This window comes from Enhydra lutris, unplaced genomic scaffold (genome assembly GCF_002288905.1).
Source record: "Enhydra lutris kenyoni isolate GAN:26980312 unplaced genomic scaffold, ASM228890v2 scaffoldscaffold5, whole genome shotgun sequence".
Taxonomy (NCBI): domain Eukaryota; kingdom Metazoa; phylum Chordata; class Mammalia; order Carnivora; family Mustelidae; genus Enhydra; species Enhydra lutris.
The window spans coordinates 37,261,418-37,281,583 of record NW_019154089.1 but is presented as its reverse complement, the minus strand read 5'-3'; positions in this window follow the sequence as shown (position 1 = coordinate 37,281,583).

Here is a 20,166-nt window from a genome sequence, read left to right as displayed (position 1 = left end):
GGGAGGTAGGTATTATAGAGAAGAGCCCGAGGGTCAAAGGGTAGAGTAAGTAGACCTCAAAGGCCGAGACAGGATTTGAATCCAGGACTCTCTGATTTGATAACCAGGACCCTAGCCCCGAGTCTATGCTGCCTTCTGAGAGAAGCCATGGTGTTTGGTTAGGAGTAGAGGAGCTTGGCATAGGGTTTAGAGGGGAATCCTCAGAATCCACGTTTTCAAGAAAGACCACTGACCTGGAATCAGAACCTGAGCTACATTCATAGTTCCACTCCTGGTTAGCCATGTGACCTGGAGCAAGTCACTTTCCCAGCTGGAGCCTCCTTCTCCTGGTCTGCAATGGGATGGCTTTAGCTGACCCCTAAGGGTTGGTTGTCGGGTTTTTTTTTTTTTTAAGATTTTTATTTTATATATTTATTTGAGAGAGAGAGAGAGAGAGAGCTCACACACAAGCAGGGGGAGGGGCAGAGGTGGAGGGACACTCAGATTCCCTGCTGAGCAGGGAGCTGACGTGGGGCTTGATCCCAGGATCCCCAGATCCTGATCTGAGCTGAACGTGGACACTTAAGCTTAACCAACCGAGGCACCCAGATGCCCCAGGGTTTTGGGGGGCTTTTTTTGATTTTGTTTTTGTTTGGTTCCATTTGGGTGATGGTATCAGAATATTTCCAGCAGAAGAACCTGCTTCCCAGGATCCTAGGACCTGTTTTGAAACGCAAGCCCGTGTTCCAATCCGACCAGGTGTTCTGACCAATCTGACCAGTCATTCTGCTGGTTACCAAAGAATTTCTCCCCAGACCAGTCGAAGACTTTTGATTTCTTTAATGCTTAGAAGACAACACAGCTTAGACAGAAGCTCTAACATTCACAATGAAATCTTGAAGAACTGAGCCACTGTAGAATGTTGTAGGGTCTCGGAACACAATTTAGAAGTGCCTGAATGACTCAGTCACTTAAACATCTGCCTTCAGCTCAGGTGCTGGGATCAAGCCCAACTCAGCAGGGAGCCTGCTTCTCTTTCTCCTCCTGGCTCCGGCTCTCCCTTGCTATCTCTGTCGCTATCTCTGTCTCTCTCTCTCTCAAATAAATTAAATCTTTAAAAAGAGCCACACACTTTAGTCATGTAAGACTGCAAAAAATCACAGTTCCTCACTCACATGTATCAGCAGCTGTTGCTCTCAGCTCCGTGCTGGGCAGCATGGAGGATACAGAGACAGAAGCGGCTGGCCCCTAGCACCAAAGAGGAGGACAGCCATGTGCTGGGATGTGGCTTCGAGTCAACCTGACATTGATGAAGGAAAAGGCTTTTGGAACCAATGAAAGGGTTAATATCCAGGGCTGGCATACAGTAGTGAGATGAATACTGGAGTATACATTGGTGGAGCTTCTGCAGAGGGTAATTCATAAGCTAATCAAGAATTTTAAATGTGCATGCTCCTTAATCGGGCAATTCTACTTCTTCGTTTTGTTTTTTTTTTAAGATTTTATTTATTTGAGAGTGAGAAAGAGAGAGCGAGTGAGCATGAGAAGGGGGAAGGGCAGAAGAAAAAGCAGTCTCTCTGCTGAGCAGGGAGCCCAACATGGGGCTCTATCTCAGGATGCGGGGCTCCATCCCAGGACCCTGGGATCATGACCTGAGCCAAAGGCAGATGCTCAGTCGACTGAGCCACCCAGGCACCCCCAGCCGTTCTAAAGCTATGGTCAAGAAATATGTGCTCTGTGCACTGGGAGGCACAACAAGAATGTTCATTGGTTTGTTCTTTGTACTGGTAAACAGTTGGAAACAACCTAGCTAGCCATCACAGGGAATGGCCGGACCAGGCTCCAGCTGCGCTTGGCATACTAAGTGGCATTTGCCAAGCACAAAGATCTACATGTAATCCCATATGGAAAAGTCCAAGATCTAGAAATGAATTTTTTAAATCTCAGAACAATGTATTTGCTAAAAACACACATGCCCCACAATGAGATCCTGCTTTACCCCCAAATGGCAGGGGCAGGGAGAACAGATGATGACAAAGGTTGGCGAAGCCGTGGAGAAATTCAAACCCTCATACATTGCCTCTGGGAATATAAAACGGTGCAGCCGCTTTGGAAAACATGCTGACAGTTCCTCAAATGGTTAAGCATAGAGTTACCATATGACCCAGCAATTCCACTCCTAGATGTATAACTAAGAGGAATGGAACCATATGTTCACACAACAGCCCATGCATGGTTGCTCATAACATTATTCACAATAGCCAAAAAGCGGAAGCCACCCAAATGTCCATGAGCCAATGGATACATGACATGTGGCCCAGCCATACAGCAGAGTATCACCGCGCAGTAAGAAGGGATGACACCCTCTCCAGCATGACACCTGCTGACACCTGCTGGGGTAGGGATGAACCTTGAAAACCTCATGCTAACTGTCACAAAGACCACAGATTGTGTGATTCTACAGAAATATCTAGAAGACGCAGAGAGACAGAATAGATGAGTAGTTGTCTATGGCTCGGGGGAGCTATGAGGCTATGGGGCTGATCACCAAGGAGTGAGGGTTTACAGTGCCTGAAATTGATTACGCTGCCGTGTCACAGCTCTGTGGACACACTAAAGGCCATTTAATTGTACACTTAAAATGGGTAAATTGTATGGTATGTGAATGAGATCTCAGCAAAGCCCAAAACACACACACACACACACACACACACACACAGACGAGTGATTGGCTATGGAAATTGTGGAGTGAAATGTAATTAAATGTACCAAAGGTAACAATGGAGAAGCTCTGTAGGGAATGAAGGAGTGTGATCTCGAAGACATAGCACAACATGAGAAAAATCCAGGTATAGGACAATGTGTGTCGTAGGCTCTCCTTGTGTAAGAAAGAGGGAGAAGAATATTCAGGCGTATTTGCTTTTTATGTGTGTAGCCCAGGGTTGGCAAACTCGCGCCTGGGTGGCTCAGTGATTTAATGTCTGCCTTCGGCTCAGGTCATGATCCCAGGGTCCTGGGATCGAGTCCACACCTGGCTCCCTGCTCAGCGGGAAGCCTGTTTCTCCCTCTCCCACTCCCCCTGCTTGTGTTCCCTCTCTCACTTTGTCTCTGTGTCAAACAAATAAAATTTTTTTAAAAAGAAGAAGAAGAAGAAGAATACTATTTCATTACATGTGAAAATGATATAAATTCGCAATTCCGGGCGCCCGGGTGGCTCAGTCAGTTAAGCGTCTGTCTTTGGCTCAGGTCATGATCTCGGGGTTCCGGGATGGAGTCCTTCATTGGGCTCCCTGCTCAGTAGGGAGTCTGCTTCTCCCTCTACCCTTCCCCACTAAAAATTTTTAAAAAAGAAAGAAAGAAAGAAAACTCACAATTCCATGTCCTTAAATAAAGTTTTATTGGGACAGCCACGCTCATTCATTTATGTATTGTCTATGGCTACATTCTCAGTACAGTGGCAGAGTTGATTAGTTGTGACAGAGACTGTGGGCCCACAGAGCCTAAAGTATTTATGATCTGGCCCTGTACAGACGAGGTTTGGTGACTTCTGTCTTAGCTTATCTGGAAGAAAGCACTGGAAACAGTGACCCCAGAGGCTGTTCTGGGAGGGCATTGAGCCGCTGGGGGAGGGCATCTTCACCTTGTGCTAGCTTGGATTTAGTTTTTTCAATGTCAACAAAGCAAAATCTATACATTTCTGCATATGCACGTATTAGGATGTATGTATGCAAAAAAGACTTCCCAGCTCTGCGCTACGGAACAACTGAGGAAGTAGGCAGGACCCGTCTGGGAAAAGTCAGGTGGCCTCAGTAGAAATATATTGTTGGAACATCTTACAAAGAGAATCACTTCGTGCATAACTTGTACAATTAAAAATAACGCAACCACACTTTCTAGATGGGTGCACCCTGTGAGGTTGTGGGCGATGCCTGCCTGGGGATTCACTGCAGCTCCCGGCAGGGGGTGTGGCCCATTGTAGGCGCTAATCTAGTTACTGAATGAATACAAAGGCCAGAGAGATGTGTATCTGGAGCAAAGGCGTACTTGGAGAGGAACGCAGAGTTCCTCCGCACAGTTCCTCGGAAGGTGCTAGGGTGGGGATGGAAGGTAACCTAGGAAGAAGGGAGGGGAAGGGCACGAGTGGCTGAGTCTGGACATCATCCCTGATGCCGCCCTAGCCCAAGGCCTCAGCTTCCCGTGGTCTTCAGCACGCTGGCTGAGCAGTCCCAGCCTTCTGGAGAGCTGGGGGCGTTTTAGCACCTCTCCGTCCCTCCTCCCCTGAGAAGGTTCCCTCACTTTTTGTGCTTTACAGCCTCTCTTGGAGGACACTAGAGAAATCCAGCTGGCAGCTTGTACAAGCTCCCTGAGCCTGCTGTTCCCTAGACGTGCCTTTTCAGCGAGCACGGGCAGTGGCGTCGCCACCCCAAGAAGAGAGACTCCTTCCAGGGACCAAGCCTGTGATGGCCGCGGCTCAATAACATGCAGGCTCAGGCGCCCAGCTCTGGGGACAACTGGCCACAGGGATGTCTCACACGGATACACGAAGGACACCCCTGGTACCTGTCCTCACGCCTTCTTCCAGAAACGAGCCCGTCATCTTACTCCAGGAACCCCTTATGCTCAGTCCAGGTGGCTTGGAGACCCCCGTGGGCAGAGGACACGGACCTGGCTAATCAGAACACGCCATTTCCCTGGTCATGCTGATTGGTTCGTTCATGGGCGTGTGATCCCAGCCTGGCCTCAGGATTTCTGCCGGAGTTGGAGCTGCCACCGAGGGGGTGCTATGTCCCCGCTGGGGTTGCTGCGTGCCTAGCTGTGCTGAGAGCTGCTGGGTGGCTTTTCGCCACAACGGAGCAAGTGTGCCTGAGAACAAAGCTAAGACAGAAGGAAGTCTAGCGGAGAGCTGGAGACAGGTTGATGACATTATTGAAACTGGATTCATCTACCTTCCAGCCTTTTCAGTCACATGAAGCAGAAAGTCCTTTTTTCGCTTGGGCTGGTTTGTGGTGGCAAGAATCGTGACTGCTACCCCAAGTTGGCAGAGCCAAGATTCCTACCAAATTCTCCGAACTTTTAACGGAGAATTGCATTTCCAGCCCGCTTGCTGTGTGCACAAGACCCTCCGTGGAGGCTCTCCGGGCCGCCCCCAGGCTTTCTGCTCATCTCACCTTCTCTCAGGGCCACACGTCGGCGCCCCGACGTCTCTTCTCTCTCCCTTGCCACCAGCCCACTCCTCTGGGTGTGTTTAATGCTAGATCTCAGCCCCTGATTACCCAGGCCTGCTGCCCTTAACCTCCATGCCCATTTGTGACTGAAATGGCATCCAGGATGTGACTGGTTTTGTTCTTTACATTTTTCTGAGCACTTCCTGCATGCCAGACTCGATGCCAAGTACCTTGCACGCATAACCTCAACTACTCCTCTCAATAACCCTCACGGGTAGGTTTTGTGATTACTATTTTTTTTTAACTTTATTTATTTTCTTTAGTCATCTCTACACCCAATGTGGGGCTCGAACTCACGACTCCTAGATCGAGTTGCATGCTTTTCCAACGGAGCCAGACAGGCGCCCCTACTATTCTCCTTCTTCAGAAGAGGAAGCCGAGGCCTAGGGAGATGAAGGAACTGACCTAAGGTTAAACAGCTGAACCATGAGCGGGTGAGGCAGGCCTGGGACTAACGGTGGAGGGAGCTGACCCTAGAGCCTGTGCTCTACGCCAGCACTTCCAACCTGAGTGAGCAGCAGCGCCGCCTGGGACACTGGCAGTGCCCATTCCAGGGCCACCGTACTCTAAATGAGGGCAGCACAGACCTGTGTGGGATCTGGAGAGTACCTGTTTAACAAATGTCCTGGAGAATGCTGAGACAGGAGGTACCCAGGACCTCACCCTGAGAGTAGCCCCCATCTCCCCATCAACGACTGACCCTCGAAAGAAGTTTGGCATTGCCAGGCCTCTTCTTGCTGGAGCTGAAGCTCTACCATCGTTTGGGAATGACTGCAATGCAAGACAAAGGTTGCTGACAGAAGGAAAAGAGAGATCAAGGGCATGTGGGATGAGCCACTCATGCCCAGGAGGAAAACAAAAAGCCACATAATAGCACCATGCTGCTCTTCGGGTATGTGGGGTGGGGGGCGGCACGGGAGGCTGGTGTGAGTCTGTGGACTTTAAGAAAGAGAGGTGTGGGGCACCTGGGTGACTCAGTGGGTTAAGCCTCTGCCTTCGTCTCAGGTCATGATCTCAGGGTCCTGGGATCGAGCCCTGCATGGGGCTTTCTGCTCAGCAGAGAGCCTGCCTCCCCCTCTCTCTCTGCCTACTTGTGAGCTCTGTCAAATAAATAAATAAATAAATAAATAAATAAATAAATAAATAAATAAATAAATAAATAAATAAAAAGGGAGAGAGAGTTGTAAGCCAGGGCCTGGGGGAAATTCAATTTTATGGGCTTTCTTAATTTTTCCCCAAGAAGAAATGGCTCTCATGGCTCTTAGGGGTGACATTCAAAGTTCTTTTTTTTTTTTTTTAAAGATTTTATTTATTTATTTGACAGAGAGAGATCACAAGTAGGCAGAGAGGCAGGCAGAGAGAGAGGAGGAAGCAGGCTCCCCGAGGAGCAGAGAACCCATATGGGGCTCAATCCCAGAACCCTGGGATCATGACCCGAGCTGAAGGCAGAGGCTTTAACCCACTGAGCCACCCAGGCGCCTCGACATTCAAAGTTCTTAACAAAGCTTAAAGCCCAGTTAGAGCTGGTTGTGTACTCTTGACACCCAGCTTTTAGGCACACTGTTCCCTCCACCTGGAAGGCTGTCTCTTCCTTTCCTCTCCTTTGCTTAAAAAGCTTCTACCTTTTTCTTCAGGTCCCAAAATCAGTTGCACTTCCTCTGGGACATCTTCTCTGACTACCAAATCCAGCCCTAGGTGTCCCCTTGGCAGTGCTCTGTTGGCTCCCTATGGTATGTCATGATCTTACCCTCGTATTGTATTTTATGTGTCGTCCCCCCAACACTAGATTATGAGGTTCCTGAAGGAAAGGCTATATCTATATTCTTCTCTATCATATTCTCAGCATCAGACCCACAACAATGCATTAAAGGAATAAGTGAATGAAAGTTTGGGGTGCCTGGCTGGCTCAGTCAGTAGAGCATGCGGCTCTTGATCTCAGGGTTGTGAGTTCAAGCCCCACATTGGGTGTAGAGATACTTAAATAAATAAATAAATAAAATCTTTTTTAAAAATTAAGGTGTAATGGAATCAACAGAAAGCTCAAGGCTGTTATTGCAGTAGTCATTGTGACCACTAGATGGCACGCCACCATGACATCTTCATTGAGCTGGTCTGGGAGTGGGGGTCGTAGTGAAGAGTGAGCGAGTTGATGGGGTGAGGCCCCACCTCCCCAGGGGGCCTCCAGTCTCCTGCAGACTCACAACTGGAGACTTTTGCAAGCCCTAACTGTATTTATGGTGATCTTTTGTCAGGTTTTTGCATCCTCCCAGTTTCCATCACCTGTTAACAACTACACTTCAGATGCTTTTTTGAGTTCTCTAGGTTTCTTCTCTTGCTTACCAAAGAGTTGTTTTCTGTTGCTGTCATTGTGGTTGCTGGTGATCTCTTGATGTGGTTTTATGAATTGTTTTGTAAAGTTACCATTTAAAGAAAAAGGTGAACTTCGCCACTTTCAGGATCTGAGCTCCCATCCCCACCCCCAACCCTGCCCGGATCCAATTTTCCACTCTGAAGTTTATCCACAACTTCTCTTTCCTGGCTTAAAGATCAACATGAACTTAAACTTACTTCTCTTCCTCTTCCCTTCTCACACCAACACAAATTGGCTTATTTTTCAAGGAACAATTTTTTAAAATATTTTATTTATTTATCTGATATAGAGAGTGAAAGAGAGCATGCCCGTGCCTGTGCACATGAAGGGGGGGGGAGGGGCAGAGAGAGAAGGGGAAGCAGGCTCCCCACTGAGCAGGGAGCCAGTGGGGGACTGGATCCCGGGACATTGAGATCATGACCTGAGCTGAAGGCAGATGCTTAACTGACTGAGCCACACAGGTGCCCAAGGAACGCTATTTTATAGAACTCCAAGATTCGTTTCTTTGTTGTTTTTTTGTTTTGGGAGGTGTTTTTGACATCACCTCCTGAGGATTTCAGGATACCTGACAAGTGACAACAACAAAGTAATGTTGAACTGGAGCCGCTGGGCAGCAGGCTGGGCTTACTACTAACTGGCTGCTAAGATTTGCAGTGCACCATCCTCCTGGGGCTGCGATGTCAATCTGGGCTTAGCAAAACGCCACACCTGTACTTGCCATGAGCATTCTGGTTCACTCAAATAATTAAAACCAAATTTGGGGCGCCTGGGTGGCTCAGTGGGTTAAGCCTCTGCCTTTGGCTCAGGTCATGATCTCAGGGTCCTGGGATCGAGCCCCGCATGGGGCTCTCTGCTCAGCAGGGAAGCAGTTCCTCCTCTCTCTCTGCCTACTTGAGATCTCTGTCTGTCAAATAAATAAATAAAAATCTTTAAAAAAAAAAAAACAATTAAAACCAAAAATTTAAACTGAACGATGTCAAGAGTCCAGAGTACCAAACTGGTGAGGACCTGGTCTGACCATAAGCCCACCAGTCCCGCAATGGTAGCGTTATGTGGAGAATTGTTTTCTTCTGGTACTGAAAACCTCAATTTGGCAGGGATTAGGTATTGGCCTAATGGGGTTAATTCTTGACTAACCTATTGATGTTCACATGACTATATTGACCTCTCTGTCTTTGCTTCCTTATCTCTCCAGTGGAGGCAGCAAGACGGCCAGGCCTGCCCTGTGAGGTGGGGTTCGAGCCTCCTCTTTGTACGCATATTTGACTTGGAGCTGGTTCCAGACCTACAGCAGCAGTAAACAGTTACAAAGGCCTCTGGCAATCTCTCTTCGCCCGGCTCCCCCACCGATGCCAGTCTCTGCCCATTACAACCTTCGTATCTGAACAGTTTGGGGATTATTTAGAAACGGCCTTATTTGTACTTTCTACAGTCCAGCTACAATGACAGCCATAAAGATTGCTTTGTGGTTCCTTGAGTCGTTGATTGAAGGATGTGGGAAACAAAAGCTGAGTTAGTCAAGGGCTTTTCCCCAAGGGTGCTCCAAAGACACATGCATGTTGGGGGCCAACCAGACTAAGGCCCAGGACTCCTGGCAGCCCAGAGGGTGCCTTCACTCTCCCATGGCTGTTTCCAAGTGGGGTGTGTGTATGTGTTGGGGGTTGATTTATTGATATGATACGAATTATTCAGTCACGATGCTCTCTCAGGGACGACGTCACGAGCGGCCCCAAAAATGGATTCAGTGTCAAGCTCACTATTACTGGGGGGGGAGTGGGGGATGGAACAGAATGATGAGAGCCACTCCCTGGCCCCAGACAGCCTATAGTCTGGCCAAGGATGCAGGGTGTTAATAAACAAAAAAGATACTAATATAAAGCAAGTTTCTTGTAATTCTAATATTAGCTGAGGTCCTATGTCCTCTGTGATTACATAAAATTAGCTGGAATCCTAGCCCTCCTCTATGGGAAGTGTGATGCCTTCTCCGGGTCTCCACAAGTTCCCAGGGGCTCGGTCCTCCCCGTGTCCCCAGGCTCTGGGTTCCTGCTCTTTCTGAGACTGTTTCTATTCCAGGCAATGAAAGCTATCTTTCCTTGTTTGCCCCCAAAACTCCCTCCAGAGCTTGGGTGCAGCCAACTCTACCGATGTCCTGGTGTGGTCAGTAAGGCCAGGCAAGCAACAGTAATGCAGATCCTGGCCAGCTCTGGGCCAAGAGGCCCTTAGGCCACCCAGCCCAAGACCTCCTCTCTGGACACCACTTTCATGGGTCCTGGAACTCCATTTGAGTGCTTGGCCCCTTAGTTCTCACCCTGGGACTCCCCCAGAAATGCAGTTTCCTTCATTGTATCATTGGGAGCAATAGATTCTCCACTCTCCCTTGTACCTACCTCCCTGCACATGCATAGGTTCACTAATGCGCCGTGCCAAGGACACACCATCTGTCTTCTGGATTTTATACCACATGCCACTAGTATTACTCCCCTCAAACCAAGCACTTCATCAAAAGAGGCCTTCTTCTTGGAATCTCACCTTTACTTCCAAGAAAAAAAAAAAAAAACAGAAGAAAAACTGTGTGATTTCGGCCTGTTGTCTCTTCTCCCACCAGCCTCTCCAAAGAAGTAAACAGTTTAAAGATTTATTTTTCCACTGGCAAGAATTAAACTTTCCTTCTTAGAAAAACAGAAGTCATACAGTGAGCTTGAGTTTTAAATGACATTGTTTTCTCACTCAGTTCCATTTGTAATATGCCCCATTCGTTCATTCAGCAACAACACAGATATTGTAGGGGTTCGATAGAAGGGAGGAGTTCTGTCTGGCTAGAGTAATCAGGGATGACTTCGTGGAAGAAGTGGGAACTGACCTAAATCATTAAGCCTGGGAGAGGCAGAATTTAGCTAGATGAAGATAGAGGGCAGAGCAGATAGAAAGTGGAAACAGTGATTGTTATGTGCAGGGACTCAATCACCCTCCATTCAGCCAACAGGTGTTTCTGTGGCTCCGCACGTTTCTGGTCCTGCGCGAGGCCCTGAACCACAATGGCAGACGGGCACAGATAATTCCAACTGAGTGTGAGGAATAGAAACACAGGGCCATCAGGGCCCAGGGTCTGGGTGGGGGGCAGGGTGCTGCCTTGAGGGAGAAGGAGAGACTGCCCAAAGAGAGTGACATTTACACGGAGACAGGAAGAATGTGTGGGTGACTGTGAGAAGCACGGCTTCAAGCAGTGGGAACACTGTTGATGAAATTGCAAAGTCAAGGAGGGCCTGGTAAGGAAATGAAGCAGTCCAAGATGGCAAGACCCTAGAGTTGGAGCCAGCAACCGTGGGGAGTGAGGCTGGGAGATGTGGGCAGGCAGGGCCTCGTGGGCCCTCGAGGGAGGAGGGCTGGGATCCTGGGGGCTGTGGGGGACAGGAAGGGGTTTTTAGCCGTGAAGTGCCAGGATGGGATCCGGGCTTTAGAAGGCCCCTGGGCGTGGAGGATAGATTAAGGGGGTGAGGAGGCAAATGGGAAGCAGAGGGAGCTCTCAGGAGGGGGCGGGGGGGGCACCAGGCTAAGGCACAGGTGGGTGAGAGGAGGGACCTCCTGCTAGGGTAGGAGGGGGCAGTGGTGGAGCCCGGGACCTTACCCTAAGGAGACAGAGACCAGGGGCTCTGCAAAGATGGCATCTGAGACAGATGGGGGTAGCTGCGGGTGGCAGTGCTTATGGGGGGGACCGACATGAGGGTAGCCGAGGGTGAAGCCTCAGCTCAGCACGCAGGTTTCCCCAAGAGCAAAGTAAGCCCTAAATGGAGGTTCTCACAGTGAGAAAGTGCATCATTTTCTCAGTCCTGCTGCAGTCCTTCAAGGAGAAAGCCTCCCTTGGGAGCTACCCTGTCTTTCACATCTCGGACACGGCCTATCCTCCCTTTTCACAAAGAGAGACCAGGCCTCGGGCTCAGAGCCTTCAGCAGGCGACAGTGTCTAGCTGGAGTTTGATAACGTTTCCTTGCCTTTGTTTTTAATGGCTGCCTTCCATTTATGGTAAGTGAAACCAGATTTCCAATTAGGGCAGTGAAATCAAGTTTCATTTTTAAGCAGAGGCATTTAAGCTAAGGGGAAAAGATGGGCCACCTTTAAAAGTACACTACTGATGGTCCAGGTGGCATAGGAATGTGGCAGAAGTCAGACGGAGGACTTGAAAGATGGGAGGTCGGGAAACACTGTGATGGCAAAGGGGGCCCTCAGTTTGCAGTCACACTACTATGGCTAAGCCCCATTCAGCAAAGGACTGGCTCTGCCTCTCAAAGTAGGGGTGACAACCTCACCTGTTCCTGATTGTCATGAGAACTGGTTGACATCGTGGTCAGGAAACCAGCTTTGGGACTCTGAGGTACAGCCAGGGACGGATGGCTCTTAGGACAGTCCTGGCGTCAGGCTAGCAGAAGACGGTCCCTGCCCTGATCCTCCTGCTCAAAGTGGCTGGGCAGTGCAGGTGGGAGTAGAGACCTGGCAGGGGAGACGAGGGTCATTTTATTCAGGGCTCCGCGAAGAAATGTTGCTCCTAAAAAACCAATCTCCCCCAAGATCAAATATTTAAGATAAGGTGTCCCAACACTGCCAGGTAGACTTGGCACTCCCAAAGTCATGTCAAAAACCAAGCCAAGCCGTAGGGAAGCTTTGAATGTCAAGCTGTCGCCGTGTCCACTCAGTTCAGTTCCCAGGCACCGAGGGCAGGCTGACCTGGGTTTGGGGCAGCAAGGGGAAGTGGTGGCTCTGTGGCTGGGGGATCGCCAGGGTTGCAAGACTCAGCACTCCGTGCCCCTTCCTTTTATAGACTTTCAGTCTTGGTGGTGGTGGGTCTGTGTCTGCCCACTCCCTGAGCCCCAATGACCAGGAGCTGGACAGGCCGCTGAACTCGCCAGACCAAAGTGTAGGTTTCCCTCTGAGCACTTATACAGTCCCCATAACTGAATTCTCTGCATTTCCTGGTTCATTCTCATCACCCACTGGGAGGTAAGCAGAAAAAGGACAGAGCCCTGTACTCACCAGAGTTCCCAAGGTCCCGAGTTCCCAACCCCTTTCAGGGTCTAACAATCCATACGTGTCAAAGTAAATGGGAGGCGCCAGAAACATGGTCTTTTGCTGCTTCTGCACAGTGTCCCATGTAGACTAGTTAGAGTATCCTGAGAAATACAGAGCTGGGAGGGGATTAGGACTTGGTTGTTTCTTACCCCAGTGACATTATCTACAAAAGGAACTGAAGAAAGAATTCTTTTAAAAAATGAAAATTTAGGGGCACCTGGCAGGCTCAGTTGGAAGAGCACTTGACTTTTGATCTCGGAGTTGTGAGTTCGAGCCCCACACTGGGTGTAGAGATTACTAAAAAATAAATAAATAAATAAACTTTAAAAAATCAAAATAGATAAAATGAAAATTTAAAGAATTTGCAGGGGAGCCTGGGTGGCTCAGTGGGTTAAGCCTCTGCCTTCAGTGAAGGTCATGATCTCAGTGTCCTGGGATCAAGCCCCACATTGGGCTCTCTGCTCAGAGGGGAGCCTGCTTCCCCCTCTCTCTCTGCCTGCCTCTCTGCCTACTTGTGATCTCTCTCTCTCTGTCAAATAAATAAGTAAAATCTTTAAAAAAAAAAAAAAAGAATTTGCAGGTGCTCTAAGTTCAGAATCTAGAACAGTGTTTTAGGAGCCTTGGTGTGTGTGTGTGTTTATTAACCACTTAAGTCACAAAAGTGTTCCTGTTATAGTGGGATCTGGGATGAAGAGGGTTCTGAGTGGTTCCAGGGGATCATGGGACTGGAGAGGGGGAGTTTGCCCCGTTTCACTTGGAGGAGGTAAGTTGACTAAACGCAGGCTAAACGTGGGCTCACTGGAGCCTCATTGTCATACCAAACCACCCATCGCTTTGCTTTAAGCTACGTTCAAATCCTGGTTCTGCCACTTGGTGGCCATGGGACCTTAGACAAGTCACTTCGTTTCTAAACTTGGGTTTTCTCATCTGTGAAATGGGGATAATAATAGTACCTATAACATGCGGGCTGTTATTGGGATTAAATGAATGAGTGCAAAGCTTTAAGAATAATGGCTAGCTCTCGCATAGTAGATACTCAGTACATGTCAGCTTTAATAATCAGCTCCCCAGTTCCCTTTCTGGGATAGAGTGAGCCCAGTTCCAAGAACCCAAAGCACCGTTAAGTTGTTCTGAGGGGAAAAAAACACCTGTAATTAATATTCACTAGAAAATAAAACCTACTCTTACAACGATGAGCTAAGTTTCAAGGGACAAATGTTGTCATCAGTCAGTTGGACTTTTTCCTCCTACAGTCTTGGCAACTTTCTTAAAAGACGTGTGGTGTCTCTTTATTAACCCCAAGCTCCCACAGCATCTGAGGCTTTCTTAAAGTCAAGTGAGGGTGACTTCTGCTTCTCCACAGCCGGCGAGCTGAAGAGATTCCTGGGACCTTAGCAGCTACAGCTCTGTTTTTAGAAAAAATTCAATGAACTAAATCACAAAGTAAATCACAGATTTATAATTATTGCCTGACAACAAGGATTATGCTTTGAAATGCAATATGCTGATTGCGATCATTTGTGGTGAAATCAGCTTGTACATAATACATTTTTATGTCCCTCAATTAATAAAATGATTTTTGACCTAAAAAGGGATGGTACGTGTTTTGGTTTCCCTTTTCATTTTCATCCGTACCAACCCCATCTCTTCCAAACGCAGCAGAATGCTTTCCGCATGGTGTCAATAGTAGAGGAAATTCTCATTTCTACACTGGAAGACCTCCCACTTCCTCTGGGATTTGTTTCCCACGACTACCCACGAACACAGGCCTGTCTCCTCTCTAAAATTCAGCTTCCAGCTGGGCAAATCAGGAGAAACCAAAGTCCCAGGATGTGAGGATATTGAGCGTCTGGTCTGGGATCTTCTAGGTATGAGCTCTATCCATGTTCCTGTTAGAGATACTTCTTAGTTATTCTCTAGGAACGACCAGCTTTTGGCTCTCCTCTAGGAGAAGAGGAAAGGGCTTGGTGCCCATGCCTCCATCCTGTTCTGCCCATTCAAAAGGCCAAGCCCTACCGTGAAAATGAATTCTAGAATTTGAACGTCTTGTGTACATCCTACGACCTCAATCCCCACTCTACGGGTGAGGAAAAGGCTAATGGCACCCTACGTAGGATTACACTGTCTAGGTCATTTTTTCCAAAGGGTTTTGCATTGTTTTGTTTTGAGTACCTTCTTGGGGCCAGGCCCTGGGTCAGGCGCTGACCACACAATGGCAAGCAAGACCCGTCTGCGTTTTTCTGGAGCATGAGTATCCTGATCTGCAAAATGGGAATAATACTCATACAAGAATGACTTGGCCCTTCTAAGGGGGTTGTGTGGGGATCAGAGGAGCTAATGGATGTGAAAGTGCTTTATAAAATATTAAAGCATCCTATAAATATAAGAATGATCAAGTTGAACATGAAAGAAGAAGTTGTTGAAAAAGAAGGCTTGGTTTTTCGCATCCTTTCTTTGATGATGATAAAATGACAGTGAGTAAGCACCTACTATGTGCCAGCCATTTGACTTCTAGACCCGTCAGTCACGCCAACAAGCCCACTGACAGCTGGACAACCTCTTACGGGGGCAGAGCACCTTGCCCTGGATCCCAGCAAGTATGTGGTGGGGCCAGACTGAGACTAGCTCAGCCCGATGGTTTCCACCTTTGCCAGACTCTCTGTGGGGCAGGGCCTCGGTATCCAGGAAAGAAGGGTCAAGGGAAACCTGGAGGTGGAATTGAAAAAGAGGGGGTGGGTGCCTCTCCCCCTGGATCACAGAGGCAAAGTTGAGGCCCAGGGGTTCCAGGGAACTTCTCAGAAAAAAGACAGGAAGTAGCAACCAGGGACAATGACTTAAGGGTTTTGTAAGTTTCTGAACCACCATAACTTCCCCTTTTATTAGTTCTTTACATTATTCAGGCCTCTTGCCTATGGGAAAGAGCAGTGAGACCCATCCTTCAGTCTATACGTATTTATTAGGCACCTACTCTGTGCCAGGCAGGCCCAAGGGAGGGGTTGTTGACGAGTCCTGTTCCACACCCACTATGGCTGAGTATGAGAACCCCGAAGGACCAAAAGTACGGGGAGGGGGTAGAAAACAGAGGGTTTCTGGGGTCCTCAGGAAAGAAGAAAAGGGGAACACAGGGACATAGGACCAAGCTGGTCCTGAGACGGGCTGGCCCAAGAAAGGAGAGGACTTGGCCTGGTCCCTACAGGAGGCTGTCACAGGGCTGAGTTAAGGGCCTGGGCTGGGCTGTGTCCTCCCTGGCCCTCCAGGCCCTGAAGTTCCTCTTCCTCCTCCCTCTTCCCTCCCCCTGCTTCAGAGAGGCCCACCCGCATTCTTGGGGAATCATAGGCTAAAAATAAACAGTTGCCACCAGACTCTGGGCCCAGGGAATAGGTTCAACAGGAGCCCTGTGGACAGTGGGCTGGGGCTGGGCCAAGGGATGGAAGGGAAGACAGCTAAAGGTCTTAAGACCCCCATCCGGTGATGCCAGTAATCCCGCCCACCCCCAAGCTGGCCCTTTGAGAGCCAGGCCTTCTAGCCTTCAGCTCCGTGACCTTCTATGGCTGGGGCTATTTGATCCCAAGTAATGTCCCTGTGCCTGCCGGAGAGATAGAACATGTGGCAAAAAATAGCTTCACCCCCTTGCAATATTCCTACCCATAACAGGACAGGGCAAGTCTTTATCAGTCCAAAGGCACACTCCCACTGAAGCAAAGGTGCTTTTCTGGGAAGGCAAAACTCGTGACTCCTCAGCCCAGAGAGGACTTTGTAGGGTTCTCATTACTGACGGCATAGTTGGAATCCTTTGGATGGGAGTCCTGCTTTGGGGCAAGAGGCGGGATGGGAGTGGGCTGAGGCCAACCAGCAGCACCGATCTGTCAGCGAAGGAGCCTCAGTGGGTCTTAGCCATCCTCTACCCTCTAGCCTGTGTCACTGACAAATGTTAAGTCCACTCCCAAAACAAGCTTTATGTATTCAAGGAATGTCATTCCATCTGAGTAGCCTGGATTTTTGCCCACAGGAATCCCGAGGCTGGAAGACCCTCCCTGGGTCTGTGTGAACTCCATATTTAATTATAGAGAGATGGCACCTCCAGGGTCAGGCGCCCTGGTGTCCCTAATAATATTAATCACAGCACAAGCTACCATGAGCCAACACCGCCAAAGTCCCACGCGTTGCGATCATGACTTTGTGTGCATTATCTCACAAAACCTTCATATGTGAGCACCTGGGTGGCTCAGTGGGTTAAACCTCTGCCTTCAGCTCAGGTCATGATCTCGGGTCCTGGGATCGAGTCCCGCATCGGGCTCTCTGCTCAGTGGGGAGCCTGCTTCCCCCCCCACCCCTGCCTGCCTCTCTGCCTACTTGTGATCTCTGTCAAATAAATAAATAAAATCTTAGGGGCGCCTGGGTGGCTCAGTGGTTTAAGCCGCTGCCTTCGGCTCAGGTCATGATCTCAGGGTCCTGGGATCGAGTCCCACATCGGGCTCTCTGCTCAGCAGGGAGCCTGCTTCCCTCCCTCTCTCTGCCTGCCTCTCTGTCTACTTGTGATCTCTCTCTGTCAAATAAATAAATAAAATCTTTAAAATAAATAAATAAATAAATAAATAAAATCTTAAAAAAAAAACAAAACCCTCATATGTTGTCATTTCACACCCTTTCGACAGGTGGGAAAAATGAGACATAGACAGATTAAGTTGTTGCCCATTTTCACACATATAGTGAGCTCATAGGAGCCCAGGTTTCGTGGGTTTCCATTGATCTCACTTCCAATCTCACACCCTGAGCTCTCCAGGAAATGTTCTGTTTCGCGTGCAGGGAGAGGGGAAAGGAGGCCACAAAGCCAGCAGCAAAAGTCAGACTGAAACATTTTCTTGGAGACCTGTCATCGTGTCCTGTCCACTGCTGTGACCCCAGCACCTCCAGTCTCCACAATACCCATGAGCCACCCTGATGCCATTCCCTCTGCCTGAAATGCACTTCCCTCCCCTCTGACCCTGGCCAAGTCCTGCTCACCTGCCACCACAGCTTCATCCCCTCCCCCAGGGCAGCTGGCCTGGCCAGCCATGTTCTCCCCACACCATGCACCTCTGTGGACTAGGCTTCAGCACAGTTGCTGTTGAATAGGCCATAGAATCATCTCCAGTTAGTCACCTTCTCTGACAAGAATGGAAGCTCCAGGAGGGCAGGAACTCTGTGGGTCTTGCTCACCAAGGGATTTCCACGGCTGGGCTCAGTAAGTGTTTCTTAGTAAGGAAGCAAGGAACAGACGAATGAATGATTTATTGAGTGTTGACTGAATGAGCCCAAACAGTGATTGCGAATGCAGGTAGCTGAGCGGATGTGGCGGCCGGTGCAGAGCGGGCTGTGGGGAAGAGGCGGCTATGATGCACAGCCTCCTTGGGCGTGGTGTCAGTGAGGGACCTCGAGGGCCTGGAGGATCTTTAATGAGCCAGATCACTCCGTCCGGCTGTGAAATGCTTTGACTTGATGTGAGGATGGGCTGGCTTCCCGGATGTTAACCTTTCAAGGTCATTCTCCTCAGGGCCCTCCTTGTTTTCCTTGAACAATCAATCAGAGTAAATCCCACCATATGGGTTCTGAACCTTGTGAGGAAACAACTGTATGAAATTGCTTTGAAATGGTTCTGGTGGAAGCTTCTGTCAGTGGTTAATTCTGGAAGGTGGGATTCCTGAGGGCTTTTGCTTCTACGCATATTTCTGTAATGATTGAATTCTTCCTGTCTCCCTCGCTTCCCAACAGAAATGTGTTACCTTGTGTATAGAGCAACAAAGCCCGGTAATTAAGGAAGCCTTCAGGTATTTACTGGGTGGAAGGTGCCTCCTCTTTAAGAAGTTTCTGGTTGCAGAGAATGAGGAAAAAAGAGTGAGGAGGGACCGGAAATGAGTGGCTGAGTTAGAATGACAATATCATGGATCACGATTTATTTTTTGTTATTTTTAAAATTCACATGAAGGCAATTTGACTCTTGGGGTACATTTTTATGAATTTTAACATACATGTAGATTGGTGTAACCGCCACGGCAATCAGCATACAAATCCATTTCATGAGCCCCAAACCCACATGAAGTTGACCCTCTGCAGACCTACTCTCCCCCAACCCCCTACCCCCCAACCCCAGAACCACTGATCTGCTCTCCATCACACCATCACACCAGTTTTGTCTTTTCAAGAATGGCACCGACGTGGAGTCACATAACATGGGACCTGTTGATGCGAGCTTATCTCCCATTCACACGGTTGCGTGTTATCGATCCTTTGCCCTTTTTCTTTTCTTCTGAGCAGCTTTCTTTCTTTCTTTCTTTCTTTTTTTAAAGATTTTATTTATTTATTTGACAGACGGAGATCACAAGCAGGCAGAGAAGCAGGCAGAGAGAGAGAGGAGGAAGCAGGCTCCCTGCTGAGCAGAGAGCCCGATGCGGGGCTCGATCCCAGGACCCTGGGATCATGACCTGAACCGAAGGCAGAGGCTTTAACCCACTGAGCCACCCAGGCACCCCCTGAGCAGCTTTCTAGTAGAATGGACTTACGCAGTTTGTTTACCTGTTCACCTCTTGAAGGACATCTGGATTGCCTCTAGTTTGGGGCGATTATAAATAGGGCTGCTGCACACATTTGCATGCAGTTTTCGTATGAACGAAGTTTTCATTTCTCTAGGGTAGTCACCTAGGAATGGGGTCGCTGAGTCATATATCAAGTGTAGGCTCAGCTTTTTTTCTTTTTCCCCCCTTTTTAAGCTTAGCTTTATAAGAAACTGCCAGACTGTTTTCCGGAGTGCCTGTACCACTTTGCATTCCTGCCAGCAACATGTGAGGATTGCAGTTTCTCCAAATCTTGTCAGCACTTGGTTTTGTCAGGTTTTTTTTTAGGCCATTCTAAAAAGCGTGTGGTGGTGTCTCAGCATGGTTTTATTTTACATTCTCTACTAGCTAACATCGGCATTGTATCTTCTCACGTGCTTATGTGCCATCATGTATCCTCTTCAGTGAAGTATCCGGTCAAGTCTTTGGTCTATTTCTTAACTTGGCTGTTTGTTTTCATACTGTTGAGTTTTGAGAGTTCTTTTTATAGTCTGAATATAAGCCTTCTGTCAGATATGTGATTTACAAATGTTTTCTCCCAGACTGTAACTTGTCTGTTCATTCTCTTAACAGTGTCTCTCACAGAGAAAACTTCTCGAATTAAAAAAAAAAAAAATGAAGTATAGTTCACGTACATTGCTTTTTAACTTCAGGTGTACAACGTCGTGATTCAAGAACTCTATCCAATACTCAACATTTGCCGTAGCCACCATATGGCATTATTACAGTATTATTGGCTATATTCCCTAGGCTATACTTTTTATCCTCTTGACTCATTTATTTTATAACTAGACATTTGTACCTCTTAATTTCCTTTCTATTCTGATGAAAACATCTATCAATTTTTTTTTCTTTTATCCATGGTACATTCGGCTTTTCACCTAAGGACTCTTTGCCTAACGTTATCATATTGTCTTAACATTCTCATTTTTTGGATCAC